The sequence below is a fragment of the Equus caballus genome, chromosome 25, assembly GCF_041296265.1.
Source record: "Equus caballus isolate H_3958 breed thoroughbred chromosome 25, TB-T2T, whole genome shotgun sequence".
Lineage (NCBI taxonomy): Eukaryota > Metazoa > Chordata > Mammalia > Perissodactyla > Equidae > Equus > Equus caballus.
This window is the reverse complement of record NC_091708.1, coordinates 7728288-7747007: the sequence shown is the minus strand read 5'-3', so window position 1 is coordinate 7747007 and position 18720 is coordinate 7728288. Positions and strand designations below refer to the sequence as shown.

The following is an 18720-nucleotide window of genomic DNA, read 5'->3' as shown; positions in this document are numbered from 1 at the left end:
AGTAACACCATCAAGTCATCATATATGTACTAAGAACCTACTCACATCTGCAGTCACTGTAGTGTGGCATTGAAAGATGTCCTCAACCTCTTTACATTCAAGTTGGAAGAGTAACATGCCTGTAGATAAGATAGTTACTTACATAAGAATTACACACAACTATATGTGATAATACCAAATCAGTTTTGATTCCAAAGGTAGAAAGATCCCTAGAGAATAACCTGTTTGGTCAGTGAAGATTCAAAAATGAGAAAGAAGTGGAGTTATGGCTTCAAATGTGTTAAGCTGTATATTCCAATGAGTTTTGGGTGAGAAGAGTGAGTAAAAAACAATCATAAGAAGAGGAGAAACAGCAATTGCTTCAGGTAAACATAAAGATGATCTCTGTAAAACTCCACTCTCATTAATTTAAAGTTGTAGGAGGTATATTTGTGGGCAGATAATGGACAAACATGAAAGTGAGGTCACATAGTTCTATTTTGTTTTATTTTAAATAAGTAAAGAGAAAGCATTTGGGGACGTGAGTACAGAGAAGCAGCACTTGACAAAGTGTATGCATTAAGTCAGATCAACCCCACCTCAGAATATGATCATTCAATTCAGTTACTATTTCCTAACACTCCTGGACAAGCCTACCTCTCTGATTTTGGGGTCATCACAGTAGTGAAGCATGCTGTTTTCCCTGCTTTATTCCTTATTTTTTTCCTTTACCTTCTGAAATGTTAACCAGTTCACTTATATTTTGTACCACAGTTCTTCTCTTTCTTATAAATAGATGTCTGGTTCTATCTCCTATGCTGCTATACTGCTATATGCTTTATTAAACATATACATTTAATTCAAAAAGACAAGCTTATATTATATATTGTTCTTGTTCTATAATCTAATCTTTTAAACGGATTTTCATTTTTTAAATTTCATTTGATCTGTGCATTTTCTCACAAAATAAGTGTGGCCATTTGCCTTGTTTTTTTTTTCTGTGTACAGAGTTTGAGCTCTGATATGGAAAGTTTTACCTGGTACAGTTAGGCTACAACTAGAGTGAGATGTTACTGGATAGTATCTCTCTCTAGCATTCACCTTCTATGTCATATAAAACATCAAATCCCACTCATCATGTAGATTGCATCCCAGAGAAGACAAATCCCGAGCCATCAGAGAAAGATGCCAAATGATACCTTAATTCCCTGTTCTGACTCCAAATCAAGCTCTGTAAACTTCATGATGAGACAAACATCAAAGCAGAAAACTAGAAACCTAAGTGAATAATAGTGAAGAGAAGGAAAGAGCAGAGACTGAATGAAGTCAGAGTAGGAGAGAGGAGAGTCATAGTGAGCAGACAGCAGAGAGAGTCAGGTAAATAGATAGCCATATAGAGCGGAGAGAATTGGAGTTATTATTTTTAATAAAAATATTAGAAAAGTTAGTTTGACCCAAGCTTTGATCCAAGAATTCAGCTTCTTTCTTCCTTAACACTGCACTATCACTTGCCCCCAAACCAGAGAGGGGGTGCAGTTGTAGGTCACGAGAAAGCATTGTCAAGGATCTTGAAAGACCAGGTGTGTATAAAGTGCAGCCCTATGTTATCCTCTGTCCGACAAATATCAGCACTGACCGAAAACTCTTCAAATGAGCAGACCCCCGAGAAAGAAACTTCTGCCACGCAGTCCTCAGGGCCATGGTGCTGTTTGCTGCAACCTTTGTGAGCACAGATGCTTTTGAGAGGTAGTGTAGCTTTGTCCAGAGGCCGGGGAAGGATTAGGAGCTCTGGACCATGATAACACTTCATTAGGGGAAATACTCTCCAGTACCCCCACTATTTGTTGGGTGACACACTGAGAATAGATTCCATCAGGTAGTCTAAAGGAAGCACATAAAGAAAATATTTCAGATGGGTGAAAAACTTACCTCTTTTCTTATAAGCAAAGAGATAACTTGCAATAAAGTATATTTTTCATATCTACCACTTTAATTTCCTTAGACAGTGAACCATATGAAGCCTGAATGAAACATGCAACCTATACTTTATTGAGATTTACAATGCTTTCTATTCTAGAGGTTATGGGGTGTAGGGAGTTTATGGGGAAAGGGGCTGCTGCACATAGCCATGCTTCACATGGTTCCTGAGCAGATGCACTAGGTGAGACAAAACCACACTTCTACTGGAGCAGGGGAGAGGATCGTGAAAAACAGGGGAAGTTGCTTAATTTGGTTCTTGGAAAGTTTTGGAGAAAACCCTTCTTGTGCTTTGAGAGATAAATGCCTCTGAAGAGCTAGCTTCCCACAGTTTCTCTTTTGGAAAAACATGAGTTAAGTGTTTTCTTTATATTGCACTGGATATTTATAGTAATTCCCACAAAAGTTTGCAAATGCTTAAGGCAGGCTTTTAGCCTCAGGAGCTCCAAGGAAACCATTACTCCCAACTTTGTCCCAAAGGATGTCCAATGAGATACTTAGCTCAGACAGTCCAAGGGCAAAAGTAGACTTTGGGAACAATTAGTTAAACTTCAACTCACTATGACTTGCAGATGAGGAACCTCTGTTCCCTTCTCCATGTGATTTGCTCAGCCCATCTCCTCTAGAGGCATGGAAGTCCCTGAACTCAGGTACGGCTAGATAAATGAAATATGTAAGGTAAACATGAGTCTGGGTCTCACTACTTATCTGCTATGTGAATTTAAGTGTTTCTCAACCTCTTTAAATTCATATTTTCTCTTTATAAAAGGCTACAAGTAATAATCTTTATTTATTTATTTTAACATTTTTAATGTTATGTTCTCCCATTTCTAATCCTATCTTTGCTTATGAATCAGTGTACAGAAGAGGACATGAAAGAAGGAAAAGGGAAAGTAATTCTTGAATGCTTCTTATGTTTTTCCTTTTTCTTTTTAAAGATGTATGCCCTTCCACTTACAGGGAAGACATGTGTTTACTTTTAAATTGTTGCAACCTATTAAAGATTGGGTAGATTACATTACAAAATTACTTTGTTACCTGGAAAACCATATTACTACCCAGCCCTCTGGTGTAAGAATTACCTGCAAGATATGACATTACAAGCTAGGTGCCTTAAATGAGGATGAAGTGAGAGGTCCAGAGTAGGCATGGAAGGAGAAAGATGGGCGATGGATACTGAGGTGGAAGAATGCCATGAATAGAGGATACCTTGCTCTGCACTTTGCTGAAGTGTCTAGTGGCAACCAACAAGCCCATGTGTCTCAGAGAAAATCATATCCCAACATCTGGCCTTTTTAGTTACAAATGGACTAGAAGAATCCTGAAGAAGGTTTTTAGGATGTTGCTTAAAGTCTTTGAGCCTCAGATTCTCCATCAATTAAATGAGAATATGAAAACCTACTCATATATATATATATATATATATATATATATATATTGCTGAGGAAGATTTGCCCTGAGCTAACATGCGTTGCAGTCTTCCTCTATTTTATAGGTGAGGCACCATCACAGCATGGCCACTGATAGATGAATGGCGTAGGTCTACACCTCAGAACTGAACCTTGGCCACTGAAGTGGAGTGCACTGAACTGAACCACTAGGTCATTGGAGCTGACCCTGAAGACCTACTTTAAAAAAAGACTCTATAAATACTGAAATATATAACATATGAAAGGAAAGAATCCCTGCCTCAGAGAAAGTGCAGAGGAAATATTTGTGCTTTTGTTAACCTTCCTTAGACACAAGAAGCTGAAGACTAAAGAAATGAAATAACTCGCCTAAGGTCATGTTGCTAATTAGTAACAGAACTAAGCCTAGAATCCAAATCTCTTAAGTACAAGTCCAAATCACTTTTTATTTTAATAAGATATACAGTAATGTCATAAGATTTCTTGGCCTGGAAAACAAGAACAGCCAATGAATGAGTCCATGCATTAAACTTCCCAGTCAAAAAGCCCTAAATTAACTCCCTATGTTTGAGGGAATAATTAGCCTTCCCAGTTCTGGTGAAAACACTTTGCAGAAGCTAGTTTCAAAGGAGACCATTAAACTGGCCAAAGGCAAGAAGCTGAGTCAATGATCTCTTGATGTTCTTCCAGCTCTGAAGTGAACTGACCCTGAGGGCTCATTAAAATTCACTGTACCCTGAATGACTGGATTACCTAACTGGACTCCATCTTCTGTCAAATCAATGCCAGGGTTTTACTGAAGGCAGTTGACTACAGTCATTCATTCATGGAAACTGTCGAAATGGGATGAGATGATAACTGAGGTTTGTATTATTTTAAGTTTGACCCACCTCTGTCTCACCTCTAGTTTTAGGATGAATTAGGACCTTAATTTAAACTCTGCTCATTTAAAGTTGCATCTTACTAAGATAAGGGTTCCAGTGAATAACTCAGAGACTCTGGCAGAAAATTAATATCATATGTTCTTCTTTGGGTCTGAAATGGAAGATTAAGTAAAGAAAAAAATGATTATTTAGTATTTTTGTCTATAATACTCAATAAATAAGCATTTTATTACTGTTAATGTGTTGAGGACTGAAATAGTTTTCTGTAAATAATTTATTCCAGAGGCCATTTGGTGATCTGAGACAAACAAACCTTAATTATGGGAATGACATGAAAGATGTGTCTGAATTTGAATGATTTTTTTATTGGTTGTTATTCAAATAGAATTATTTTGACCTAGGTAGAAGACAAAGGCAAGGAAATTCAAATAACCAAGTAAATTAAAGTAGTACCCTCTCTTGAAACCTATTGTTGACTCGAATGTCTCTGGTTTCTGATCCTCCTGTAGGGGAGGAAACTCAGCTCACTGTATATGCAGCTTTAGTACTGGTTTCACTCATAACAGCTTCCCTCAATAGTGACCTTTGATTGTACTTGTGTAAGAGATGCTCATTGCTGACTCCCTTATGGAATCTGGCTCCTCTTCCTCTCCCATAGCTGATAGGTATGGGGTGGTTACCTGACCCAAGAGAAACTCATCCATAAGCAAGCCTGGGCCAATCAGGTTTTGTCTCTCAAGAAATTCACCAAATGATGCAAATTCTGTAGCAGATGGTCATGGACCATGTCAAATGATGGGGTCATGTGACACAGGTACACCTACAGTTAGGTTCTGAGAATGCTCCAGTCTCTGCCCTTCTTGAGTCTGATTTCTCTTTTCATTCTTTTTTGGTTATTGGATTCTAAGTAAGCATAAAATTCAGCTCTTTCTAATTTACATATGAGGATAGTGAGTAACCAAATTAGAGTTGATAAGTGATCTATGGATGAAAACCTTATTTCTTGACTCTCATGTTAGTGCTTTTTTTTATTTCATTACATTACCTCCTATCAAAAAGACCTATTCACATAAAGTTTTTGTATAAGAAAAGTTGACTTTTTTACTCTTGACTAAAAAATTTTTTCAAAGTTAAATATTTTATTTTTCATTGGAAAACATCGTTATTCTGTACCACACTTTCCTCATGGCATTTTTCACTTCCTTATTCCTGAAAGTGTAAATCAAAGGATGGAGCAAGGGAGTTAGGATGGTGTAAAATATTGCCACCATTTTGTCAAAGGAGAAAGCAGTTGGAGGTCGTGCATACACAAGTATGCATGGGACAAAGAACAAAACCATAACAGCTATATGAGATCCACAGGTGGAGAGAGCCTTCCTCTGCCCTTCAGTACTATGGGTTCTCAGAGAGAGCAAGATGACACCATAGGAAAGAAGCAATAAGCAGAAGATTATTATGCAGATAAACCCACTGTTGGCAGCCACCAAAAGGCCAAAGATGTAAGTATCAGTGCAGGCAAGCTCCAGTAATGTGTACAAGTCACACATGAAATGATCGATGACATTGGGGCCACAGAAGGGCAGCTGGAAAGTAAAGAGAATTTGTATCATGGAATGCTGGAAGTCCCCTATCTAGGCTACCCCCATTAAAATGCCACAGAGCCTCCAGTTCATGATAGAAGAGTAATGCAAGGGTTTGCAGATAGCCACATAGCGGTCATAGTCCATGGCAGTGAGGACAATGACCTGCACCCCAGCAAAAAGATGCTCAGCAAAAAGCTGGGTCATGCAGCCTTCAAAGGAGATGGTTTTCCTTTCACAGAGAGAGTCCACAATCATCTCTGGGGCAATGGCAGAGGAAAAACATGCATCCAGGAAGGATAGGAAATCCAGGAAGAAGTACATAGGGGAGCCCAGGAGTGCCAGGTTGATCATGACAGTCACCACAATTAGCAAGTTGCCCCCAACAGCTGCAATGTAGCCCAATGAAAATACAATACTATTTTCTGAACATTTGGATTCTTTGAAAGACCCAGGAGGACAAACTCAGTTACAAAGCTTTGGGTTTGCATGATTTCCAAGGGAAAGTTGAAAGCTACCACAAATGAAGAGAAAGTTACTTCAGACCAGTTTATGGTATCATAGTCATCTACAAGTGGAGGCATCCATATGAAAAATTATCTTATGTGCTTCTGTCATCATTGAGAAAACAAAATTATAAAATTGTGGAAGGTGGTTTGGGAAGTTAGGCAGAATTGAGGTAGAGATAAGTTATTAAATACTTTAAAATAGCCAGAGTTTCAGTTTGGGGTAATGGAGGTATTCACATGTGGAAGAGAGGAGAAATAGTTTTCATCTCAACCACCAACTCTGATCACTTAATAGTGGTTTCCTGGAGTGAATTGTTGAGGATTCTAAAGTCGTATCCAAGTTCTGAAGAAAGGAGGGCTGCCAGTTAAATAGTGGTGCCTTTCATTGCATGGAGTCGGAGCACAATGACTGGCACACCATCCCTGATCAGGAGACTCATATCTACAAATAGAAGAAGAAATGACACCCAGTTAAAGAAGCAGTTGAAAATCATGACAACTTCCCTAATTATTTCTTTAAATGTCTGAACTGAATTGGGACTTTAAGATTAATTAATTTGTTTTTTTATAAAAGAGAAAGCTCTATGGTAAGGTGCCTAGCTCAATACTAACAGATAACAAGTACGCATGTGTTGAGTTGGTGTTTTCCTTCATTCATCATTTAAAAATAAGAACAGAGGTTTATAAAAAAAATAACAATACCTAACGAAGAGTGTTTTCCTTATGACTAAGTTCAATAATACGAGGAAAGCAATTATTCATGGCGTAGTGCATGGGAAACAGCCCATGGTAGGTCTTATCCCTATCTTACTGGGAGGTAACTCATGCTTAAAGAGATAAGGCCAAACAAATAATAGATGCTGCATCTGGAATTGTAACACAGGCTGGTTTCGACACCCAAGTCCCTCCCACTGGATCAACATGGAAAGAAGAAAAGATGCTTCTTTTATAAGAAGAACTTTAGAGCAGGATTGGCCTTTCTACAGTCTCCATCCACCTGTAGAAGGTAAAGCCTTGTGAGTCCTTTGCTCTGTTTAAATGCAGCCCCTTAATGAAAGTCAAAGAGCAAATGACAGATTGTCAACAATCACACAGGTAAGAAATAGAAACAATGTGTCACATATAGTCAGAGTCTTGAGGCTTTATTAATTACTTGCTAATTATGTATACAATGTGGCTCAATTGATCAAGTACAACTTGCCAAAGTATATCTGTTTTGAATTTATGACTATATTGTAAAGTAGGGATGTTCATGTGTAGCCTATCCACTTATCTCACAGGATCATGATGAGGGTCAAATTGGAAAATGCAAAAAAATCGCTTTTGATAAAATGGTTTTACAAATTGTGGTAACTACACTCTCACTTAAAAAGCCAGCCACCTTACCCACAGAAAGTTTTTCCATGAGTCATCCAGACAATTACTTCAACTTTTGACTTCATTTTCCATAGCAAGACACAACTTCAGAGAATGATTGTGTCCTCACCTACATGTATATAACAGAAACTTATCAGCCAGACAGTGCTTGTCTGTGTGTGTACATGTATATGTAATTATTGTTTGTTAAATAGGTGAATGAAAGCATAATGAGGCTTACTGTGAGAATTAAAAATAAGTTGATTTTTATAAATGCCACCTAGAGCTAACAAAAACAATTTTCAATGTTGATAAAACTAACAAAAATACAATTGCATGTACTAACCTCTATCTATTTGCTTACTTTAAAATAACCATTTCCATCATGTTTCCAGGGTAGCAGGCATTCTTAGTGCCAGCACTATAAACTCACATCCAGCTACAAGCTGCCATAAAGAAAACAAGAGCATAAAACAAACCCCATAAGGTCATGAATCAATCAACAACCATTTATTAAAAAGTAAAGAATACAATAAATGATCTAGCAGTTATTAGCTTATCCTAGGGTCAAAGCAGAAAAGACAACCAAATGAAATGAGTAGGAACATTAGCTCCAGACTCATACAGACCGAGGTTCAAATCCAAGCTCTTCTACTTAGTTATATTATGTTGAGGTGTCGAAGAAAAGTAACATAAATTCTCAAAGACTCAGGTTCTACTTCTGTAACTGGGTGAAAATAAGAATGCATATTGAGAAAGTTCTTGCGAGAATCAGATATGGCAATGCTCATAAAAATGTTTATGTAGTTAGAAGCACAGGAGAACACGACTATAGACAGTGAGAACAGCCTGCAGAGCCATTGACATAGAGCAGAAATGACAACGTTTTCACTACTAATTCCTGCTCCACCATGACTGATGTTGGTACTTTTTTTTTAATAATCCTTTTATTTATTCACAAATATAAAATATTTTATGGTCACGGTGCAGATACAGTGTTGTTTAAATATGCAACACTTGCAAATGTCCTTAATAATCCCTGAATAAATTATAGGAGCCCTCAGGCCCACATGTGTCTGCTTCTCCTTCAGGTAGCTTCATTGTACAAAGAAAGCCAAGTTGGGTAGTGAGGTGGAGAGGAAGACCAAAGCTCTAAATTAATCTAATAATAAAATAATTCTTAGGCTCTCCACTTTCCTTTTCTGAAGAATTTCCAACAATAGTACCATTTCAGAATTAAAATGTTTATTAGGTATAAACAAATCAACCCTCTCTATTTTCTGATAAAATAAATTTCCAAAATTAATGTTAAAACCTTGACAATGGAGAGTACAGTGTCCTCATAGTTTATGATCACAAATTTATGACTTTAGGTCATTTAAAAGGTAATTATCCTAAATGGAATGTGTTGTGCTGGATCAAACCATAAAACAGGAAAAGGGTAGTAGTGGGAAAATTAATAAAATATGAATAAAACCTCGTGTTTCATTAAGAGTAATATATCAATGTGCATTATATACTTTTGACAAATATAGTCATGGTGATGTAAGATGATAATATTATGGGAAGTAAAGGGAAGAGTATACAAGAATTCTCTGTACTATCTTGGTAATTTTCCTATTAGCCTTAAATTAGTCCAAAATAAAAATTTAATGAAAAATAATACAATAATTGTTCAGTTTCTGCTATGAAAAGGCTAGCAATCCCATCTTCATCACTTAACAGACATGTGTCATTGAAGAGATTGCTAAGCCTCCGAGTTCTCTTCCACAAGATAGACGCAGTAACACTTGTCCAAGCTGCCCGGCCCATAGGAGTCAATAAGACAGTTATGAATATGCTCTGTGATGTATAATTCAAAAGGAAAATTTGAAATATTGATTTCAGCATTATTTTTAAACAGTGTCTACACACACAAAGTGAGCTAGAAAATTAAATCCATCATAAAAATAGAACACATATTTTTAAAATCATGTTTTTTTAATTATATCAATCATAAAATTGCAATGAAACTACTTCATGCATGTAATTCTTTTGGAAAACATTTTAGCAAATATTTCCAGAATCATAAACACGTTTACACTCATCATACTAGTAATCCCAATCCTAAAAATTGTTCTAAAAGTGAAATAAGGTGTAAGTTTTATAATGGAAGATGATAAATGTCATTTACAATAGTGAAAATTTAGAAATATCTGAAATGTTCAATAATAGAAAGGTGTTTATGTGAATTGGACTACTACGAATTAATAGCACAGTGTTCTGTGAACAAAATACTAATTAATAATATGAGGACATAGATGGTAAAGCATTTTTACAATATGGTAAATGAGAAAAACAAGAAAAATTGTGATAACTTTATCTATTTGAACATTTTAGTATAATTTTAAAATCAAGAACAGAACATATGAAAATGGTAGAGAATTTATTTTCAATTCGTACCTTGATCTAATTACAAGATTTAACACTAAAATCTTTTAACATTTAAAACCAACAACATCGTATTTTCCATCATCTGAACTGATCAGAAAACGGAGATGGGGTTTGAGGAGAATTTTATTATCTATCTTGTATAATTAACTTGCATAGGAGGAACTAATATCCTAACATAACGTAGAATCTTGTACTAAAACTTTAAACTATTGTAAACCTTCCATAAGTAGTTGTATCATGGACCCAGCCTTCCCATCTCTCACTTTGATCAGTTTTAACGGCATATTCTCCGATAGGAAGCAATTTATTCTGTTCACATTTCTCCTGGAAGATTCCATGGTCTTTCCTCTCCTGATAGCTTACTCTTTAATATGCTGAAGCTGCAGCAAAGATTGCTCAGGACCCCTCACAGCCTGAACTGTGGGCTCTGGGCCATCCTGTGGGGCTGTGACCTTGGGAATTTTGTCTCCCTAATATCCACAATGTCCACTATTTCTTTCCTATTCATTTTGGTAACAAAGTAGTTCTAGTATCTATCCTTTTGAAAATAATAGAAATTTCAACTTTGAAGTGTGTATAACGTTCAAACTTATATGAGGAATTAGTTGTAAGATTATTAACTAGTGTTTTGTAGTTATATTTCAAGCAGTAAATTTTAGATGCATTTATATGTACCTATCTCCACATAACAGTCACATCTGCATATAGTTTCATAAATAAATATATTTATTAAAAATTAAAAGAATACATTAAAATCTCATTCTTTCTTTTTTTATATATAAATCAGCCATTTTGGGGTTTTGGTTTTACTTTTTTTTTTTTTAAGATTGGCCCTGAGCCACCTGTTGTCAATCTATTTCTCTTCTTCTCCCCAAAGCCCCCCAATACATAGCTGTATATTGAAGTTGTAGGTCCTTCTAGTTCTGCTGTGTGGGGCCCACCTCAGCATGGCTTGATGAGTGGTGTCAGGTCCATGCCCAGGATCTGAACCAGCAAAACCCTGGGCCACTGAAGTGGAGCACATGAATTTAACCACTCGGCCAGGGGCTGGCCCTAAAATGCCATTCTTAATTACTCTCCTTGTCAAGTTATTCAGTGTACTATAGTTTAGATCTAGGATTATTATTTACCTGTGCAATAAGAGTTTTTTTCTTTGTCTATCTAGTTAAACATGTTTATTTCCACGACAATCTGGAAAATATGTTCTCTTCAGTTTTCACATCTTCTTTGCTCCCCTCAATATTACTCGCTGATATCCCTAAATATCTTAAGTTTTATACTCTTACTATTTCTGTAATTGGGGGAAAAATAACCTTTCTCTGTTTCCACTTGTGTCACTCCTGATAGATGCCTGACCTTCTCTTGCCTGTCCTCCTAGCTATTCAGCTCATCTTAAGAGAGAGGTAAAGCCCCAACAACCAGCACTAAACCAGGCCAGAATTTTGGCCATTCAAATATTCTGAACAATTCTGATGTAGATATCTAAGACCATCTATGACATCAAATACACTCAGAGAAAATTAACTTTAGTTTAACCAGCATTTAAAATTAGAGACTTAGGGCCGGCTCTGTGGCCAAGTGGTTAAGTTCGTGCGCTCCGCTGCGGCCGCCCAGGGTTCGAATCCTGGGCGCGGACATGGCACCGCTCGTCAGGCCATGTTGAGGTGGCGCCCCACATCCCACAACTAGAAGGACCTGCAACTAAGATATACAACTATGTACCGGGGGTGGGGGGGTGGGTTGGGAAATAAAGCAGAAAAAAAAAAAAGATTGGCAACAGCTGTTAGCACAGGTGCCAATCTTTAAAAAAAATTTAAATAAATAAAATAAAATAAAATTAGAAGACTCTGGTCTGTGACTTAAGTCACTCTTTCTTACCTTGAATGTCCTTCCCTGTACCATTTGTTGGGGCTTTGTTGTGGGAATATTAACTGCTATACTATATATCAATAGCTCTGTAAAGGTAAACAGCACTTGAATTACCATGCTCCTACCTCAGTATTCTGTATACAGCCTCAAAAAATCCCATTTTTTAATATAAAACATCAGGAAGGGTACAGCATTAGAGGATGAATGATAAGTTAGAACATATATAGAAAGAATAAATGAAATGCTATTGGAGAGCAAAGACAAAAATGTGCACCCATTGCATTTCATAGTTATTTAGATTTAACTCCGAGATGAAAAACTGAAGATAGGTCTAATTTAATTAGACTTGAAATAATAGGGACTCCTAACTCCTCCAAAAAAAGTTTACATTCTAATAGCTGTTATTCATTGAGCACATATTATGTGTCAAGTTCTGTCCTATTGACTCTACATGTATTGATTTAAGTTTCGAAATCCTTTGAACTTGATAATATTATAATTCCCATTAAAAATGAAGATTATGAGGCCAGAAATGATATGTACTAGCTCAGGTATTCACAGTTAAGTGATAGACACATGCGTTGTATTAAACTTGAGAGCCCACACCACAACACCCATAATTTTGCATACAATATCACAATTTAAAATCCTCTCTGCAAATGCAGAAATGTGAATTACAAATCTCACCATGTGTTGGTTCCTTGAAAATTCTGGTGACAGCAATCTTCTATTCTTAAGGGAGAAGAGTGCATTCAGTGGCTGGCCAAAGCGTGACATACGTTTCCAACTCTTATTTCTACATCTAAAGGAGAGAGGAAGAGCATCTCTGGCAGATGAGGTAGAGAACGTTGCCCACTCCTTCTCAAGTACTGTCTCCAACACAGTCTCATGGAGAAAAAAATAAAGAAGCAAGAGTTTCCTCCTTGATTTCCAACTGGAATTTAAAGAGGTTTCTCTGAGAGGTCATGAGCCTGTAGAATTGCCTCTCAGTTCCCCCTCAGGATTTGGAAATTTCCCATCAGTATGACTTTCCAAGACACAGTTATCTGTGGTTTGACTTACTCAAGTGTTTGTCCCCAACCAATTAGAGGTTTTTCTAAGTTTTTCTCCTTTTTAACTGCTCCTGGGTTTCTATTTGAAGATGCTTTCATTTTCCTTCATATTCAGGAGAAGAACACTGTGGGTACTCAGATGGAATGTAGTGTCTCTGGGCAGGTTTTGGGTAAATGCCTTAAATGCAAGAGCCTAGTGCTGGAATCAGGCACAGCATCAATCCATAAGGACATGGAATTTTGGGGGACTAGATCAGCAATAAGTGCTTGTTAATGAATAACAAATTTTATTTATAAGTGTACAAAGATGTACAGATTAATCTAAAACGTTCTTTTTTCCTATCAGTACCTGATCTTGATATGCCATGACTTTAAAACCAAAAGCACAATTTCTCATTATAAAGGATTGTTTACTTTTTCTTTTTTTGAAAAGAAGGAATGTCAGATCTCTGTGATGGAATGTGGCAATGGGATGGAAGCATGAGTGAAAACTTGAATGTAAGCTCATAAGGTCCCTTCAGAGAGGATCCATACCAAGGAATCTGTTGGTCTATAAACTCTTGCATCCAACCTGTTTTTATGTCTATCACCCCTCACAGAAAGAAGCAGAAGTGAAGGGACTCATCAGAAAGTAAAGGCCCAAAGCACCTTCACTTCAATTGCCTATGGTATTAAAGGATAAGTGTTATTTTCTTTTGGGGGGCAGTGGAGGGTTATTTTCAGTTTTCTATTGAAATTTTAGATGGTTTCCTGACCCAGAAACACCATCTGACATGGATCACATTCCTGGAGGGGATCCTATTATTAAAGTATGACTCAACAGCAGGACTCCAGGAATGAGTCCTGGAACCCTCGTTCCTACGTTGGACCACACTTACCATCTTGTACTTTATTCCATGCCCTGCTTTGCTTAATCCTTTATTATTTGCTTCCATTAGAGGACATGAGAGGGATAACACTAAAATATTAGTGTGAAGATGGAATGCAACAGATAATACAACAAGCACGTTATTGGTGCAAAAGTTGGGTGAATTCAAAAAAGTTTACAAATCAGAAAAGAGAGAGAAGGACAGAGACAGAGACAGGGACAAAGAAATGTGTGAAATGGGGGAATGAGCATGAGGGAGATAAATAGCAATTTGTCCTTCTGGAATTTATCCAATAATCCATTCTTCTCCACAGATTTAAAATTTCACCTTCATCATTTATCAAATTATAAAATTTATACTATATCTCTAAAGATAGATGCTTCTATTTCTAGGCCATTTCTTCCATTCTTTAGGATTCTTTATTCCTGGGCATATAACAAAATATTTACAAACCAGAGCTTTATGTTATGTTTTGACATCTAGTAGATACAATCACCTATCTCTGTTCTTCTCAATTTGTTTATATTACCAACTCTATTGAAACTCAGGCACACATCCATATAAACTTTAGAACTAGTTTATCAATTTCCATGAAAATATGCTTTGTCATTGGGGGAAGGTGTTATTAATTCATCACAAAATTGATATCTCTAAAAGCAATTCCTCTCCCTAGGGTGTGCAGAACCACCCAAATATTTTTTACAGAATCTCTAATTATACAAATAGTTTGATGTAAAAAGAATTAATAATTATAAACAATGTGACTAAAGAGTATATTACAAAATTCATGACTCAGTGTAAGATATAGTGCTTTATTAGTGGAGGTTTAGGATCACAGGTAGAGAGCAGGTACTTACATATTTGTTTATTGTCCAGTCAGAGCACAGAAAGATTCTTCCCGGTGTCCAAGCATCTCTCTTCCTGTCCAGGTCCAGAATCCATCTCTTCTTGTTCAATTCAGAACATTTCTATGTTGGAAAAATGCCTGTAATGTTCTTTGATACCATCTATTTAATGTTGTTTTACATCATAACTAATGATGCTGCATCATTTATCAGACTGTCTGTGAATACTGTCTTCCGATCTCTCTCAACGTTTCCTTGATAATGAGTGCAAATACAAATCTGATGAGCAGAGTTTGCAAGAAGATGTGGACAATAATTCATTTCCCAGTCACGTTAAATTGATTGGAATTTTGTACTATAAGTTTAAAACTAGATACCTTCCAATCATGTCTACCCATGAGCTCTTTAGGCCATAATAAAGGCATTTCAGGAATGTGATGTCCCACAGCCCTGCCTTCCACACACCACCACCAGCTGGGAGAAGAGATGAAAGACCTGAGCCCAGACAAAGAAAAGTGGTCCTGTTCATGCAAGTTAGGCCCCTCATTACACGTGGTTTAAGACTGGAGAGTACAATGCTACCACATCCAGGGGAGGCAAGAGACAGCATTAATCAGAAAGGCCAGTTGGGATTGAGGAGCAAAGGTTTTAAAAGACCTTGAAGGAAATAAGTATATTCACCTCTGAGGAACTGTCTGACACCTGGCACAGAGCCTGTGGAAGGGCTCTAGTGACTTCTTTGGGTGTTAGCAGGAGGGAAGACAGAATATAGAATGCCTGCCACCACCTCCACCATCGTCAGTGCTATAGATTTTGCACTGCAGTCAGACCATGCATAAATGTGAGCTGAGAACGGCCTACACCCCTGGCCCAAGCCAAGGGTCAGCACAGGGCCATTTATAGCTCATGTCTTGAACTTGTTCAGTGTCTCCCAAAATCAGCACGTAAACACCATTCTAGGAATCAACTTAGTACAAGAGTACAAAAGAAATAATGCACCAACCTGTGAAAGCCATTTGCTTGACACTGCCCTATTAGAACTGAGGTTCTTGACACAGGAGAAATTTGTGGAATCTAGCTGACAGGTTATAATTTCACCATGGATGGTCAGAATAGCTCTTCCTTATGCAATAGAAGATGTAGGTTCTGGACCTACTTTGACACTAGGAAAGTTACCCAAAATATTACAAATATTTAAGTTTAGGGATCTCATTATGATCCTTCTAGTTCTTTAACTCTATAATTAAAATACAAAATAATCATTAGAAACTTCTTACAGAGATCAATGTTATTACACTGTCATAGACGTTTTCTTCTTCTTTGACATGAGGGAGGGCGAAGAATTGCATGAATTCAGGAATTTAATTGTAAATTACTGTAAGCATGCAGTAAACATTGTGTCCTACTAATATCAACATAGCAAAAGTTAAATGGAAGTTGTCAGGGATTTTGATGCCAAATTGTCATCTAAAAGCTCATGAAGGATTTGATTTCTAATTGTTATATTAATAGAGGCATTTTGATTTACATGTTCTTTTGGAACTTGAGTGTTTAAAAATGTAGCGTTCCCTGATCAACACCCTGCCTATCTTCCACATCTCTACTTGGACCGCATTGCCCCAGTCCACTGTGCACTGATTACCCTGACCTTCTTCACTTGAGACTACATCCTACCTTAGTGTTTCTGCACAAGCTTTTCTCTTTTGCCTTAGATCTTCTTTCTATTGATATGCTTAAGGATCATTCTATCTCATCATTCAGAAATCACTTCTCAGAAAAGCCTCCACGTCACCTAACTAGAGTTACCTTGTCACACATGCACCCCTCTATTACAATTTTCTGAGAATCAGTTATCCTCTATGACTTTATTTTCATTTGTATATATTGTTTATCTTCTGCATTAGAATGTAAGCTTCAGGACAAAGGGAAACTTATTTTCTTAGTCATCACTGTATACCCAGATCCTAGAAGAGTATCTGACACTTTGTAAAACTCAGCAAATATTTTTCAATGAGTAAATGATCCTCATACTTAATGAAAACAGCTGGTGGTAATTAATGCTAGATTTATATTGCACATATACAGTTTTCATTTAAAAGTAAAGATATTGGAGCCAGCCCTGATGGCCTCGTGGTTAACATTCAGTGCTCACCACTTCAGCAGCCCAGGTTTGTTTCCCAGTTATTGAACCACACTACCCATCTGTCAGCTGCCCTGCTGTGGTGGTGGCCCACATAGAAGAACTAGAACAATTTACAACTAGGATATGCAACCATACACGGGGACTCTGGAGATGAAAACAAAAAGAGGAATACTGGCAACAGATGTTATGTCAGGGTGAATCTTTCCCTGTAAGTAAATAAATAAATAAAAATATTGATTTAAATAGTTTGTTTGAAATACTGTAACTAATATTTTAACTATTGCCATAATATATATCATATTTTTAAAAACAAGAAAACCATAACAGAATGCTGAATCATGCTATGACCTTAGGCTTCCCATATACCTAGTCAAGGGAGGCAGTTTAAAAAGGCATTAGTGTCTCTCTAGTGACAGCAACAAAAGGATCAGGGAGAAAATAAATATCCTTTGGATTCAGAAACCAAAATCTATAATGTAACAGCAAGAATCATGGATCTGGGAGGAAGTAAATATCCTTTGGATTTAGAAATCCATATCCATAATGTAACAGCGAGAACCATTCTCCCACAGTTAAAAAAATATATATCTATAGAGTTGCACTTTTTTTATAAAGAATATATAATGTCAAGATATAGACATCAGCTTCTAAAGTATCTTGACTCCAGCATGATAAATTCTTATTCCGCTTCACAAAAGGATAAAAAAGATGGTGGAGAATTTTGGTAAAATGGCAGCCTCCATGTTAAATAGCAAATTACTTATCTGAGATTGTACTTGCTTCCAAGTAGAATTTTGACAGCAGACAAACTGGGAAAATTTTACCTCCTAAATTGTTTCTATCTATTTATTCTCCCTTACCTTCTTACCCAACCTATGAAATTGCAAGTATAAAAAAAGTCTCTTTTAAACTTATATTCATTCAACAATATTTATAAGTGCCTACTAGGTCACTGGCAGTGTTCTACCAACAGCATGAGTGAATAAACACAATCTTTTCCCTTACAGGAATTACAATCTTGTAGGGAAAACAGACAAAATAAAAGTCAAGAAATAATTTATTAAAGTACATTTTGTGATCATTGATATTACGGATATAACTGGTTGAAGAGCTAGAGAATAACTGAGGGGATGATTAGAAAGAGTCAAGAGGAAGGACTTGTCTAAGGAGGTGGGAGTTCATCTGAAAATGGAAAAATTGAAGTGGAGTCAGCCAAGCAAAATCTCTGGGAAAGAGAATTCCAGCAGTGATCAGAGAAAGAATAAAAGCTGGGAAAGTCTTGAATTATTCAAAAGACAGTTTAAAGAGAGAGAGAGTGGCTAGAGCCTTGTGAGAAAAAGATGGAGTACAAAATGCACTGGAGAGGTGGGCAGCCACCTGACTGTTGTATCTTAACCTGATTTGCATGCTTAAAACATGCCCCTGGCAGCTGTGTGCCCAATGGGTTGAATGAATGTGGAGAGTAAGACCTCATTGCCCTTGTTGGAAAGCTTTGTCCTCAGCATATAAGCTAGTGACTGCCCAGGGTCCCTAGTTTTATCCATTTTCTCATGAAATTTTTCATCTCTGTGTTCCTCAAGGTATAGATCAAAGGATTTAACTCGGGCATGATGATGGAAATGGACTCAGCCGTTGTCTTTTCTATGGGCTAAGGGGCCACAGGCCTCATGTACATGACAATGCACAACACAAAGAACAAGGCAACCACTGTAAGGTGGGAGCCACAGGTGGAGAGAACTTTATGCCACCATTTAGAACTGCAAGAATCCAGGGGGCAGAGGACGACCACATAGGATGTGATGAGGACAAGGAAGA

General features: G+C 37.0%; 1 pseudogene; it reads right to left on the bottom strand.

Moving 5' to 3' along the window:
• On the bottom strand, nt 5389–6320 carry OR4C260P (olfactory receptor family 4 subfamily C member 260, pseudogene; annotated as a pseudogene).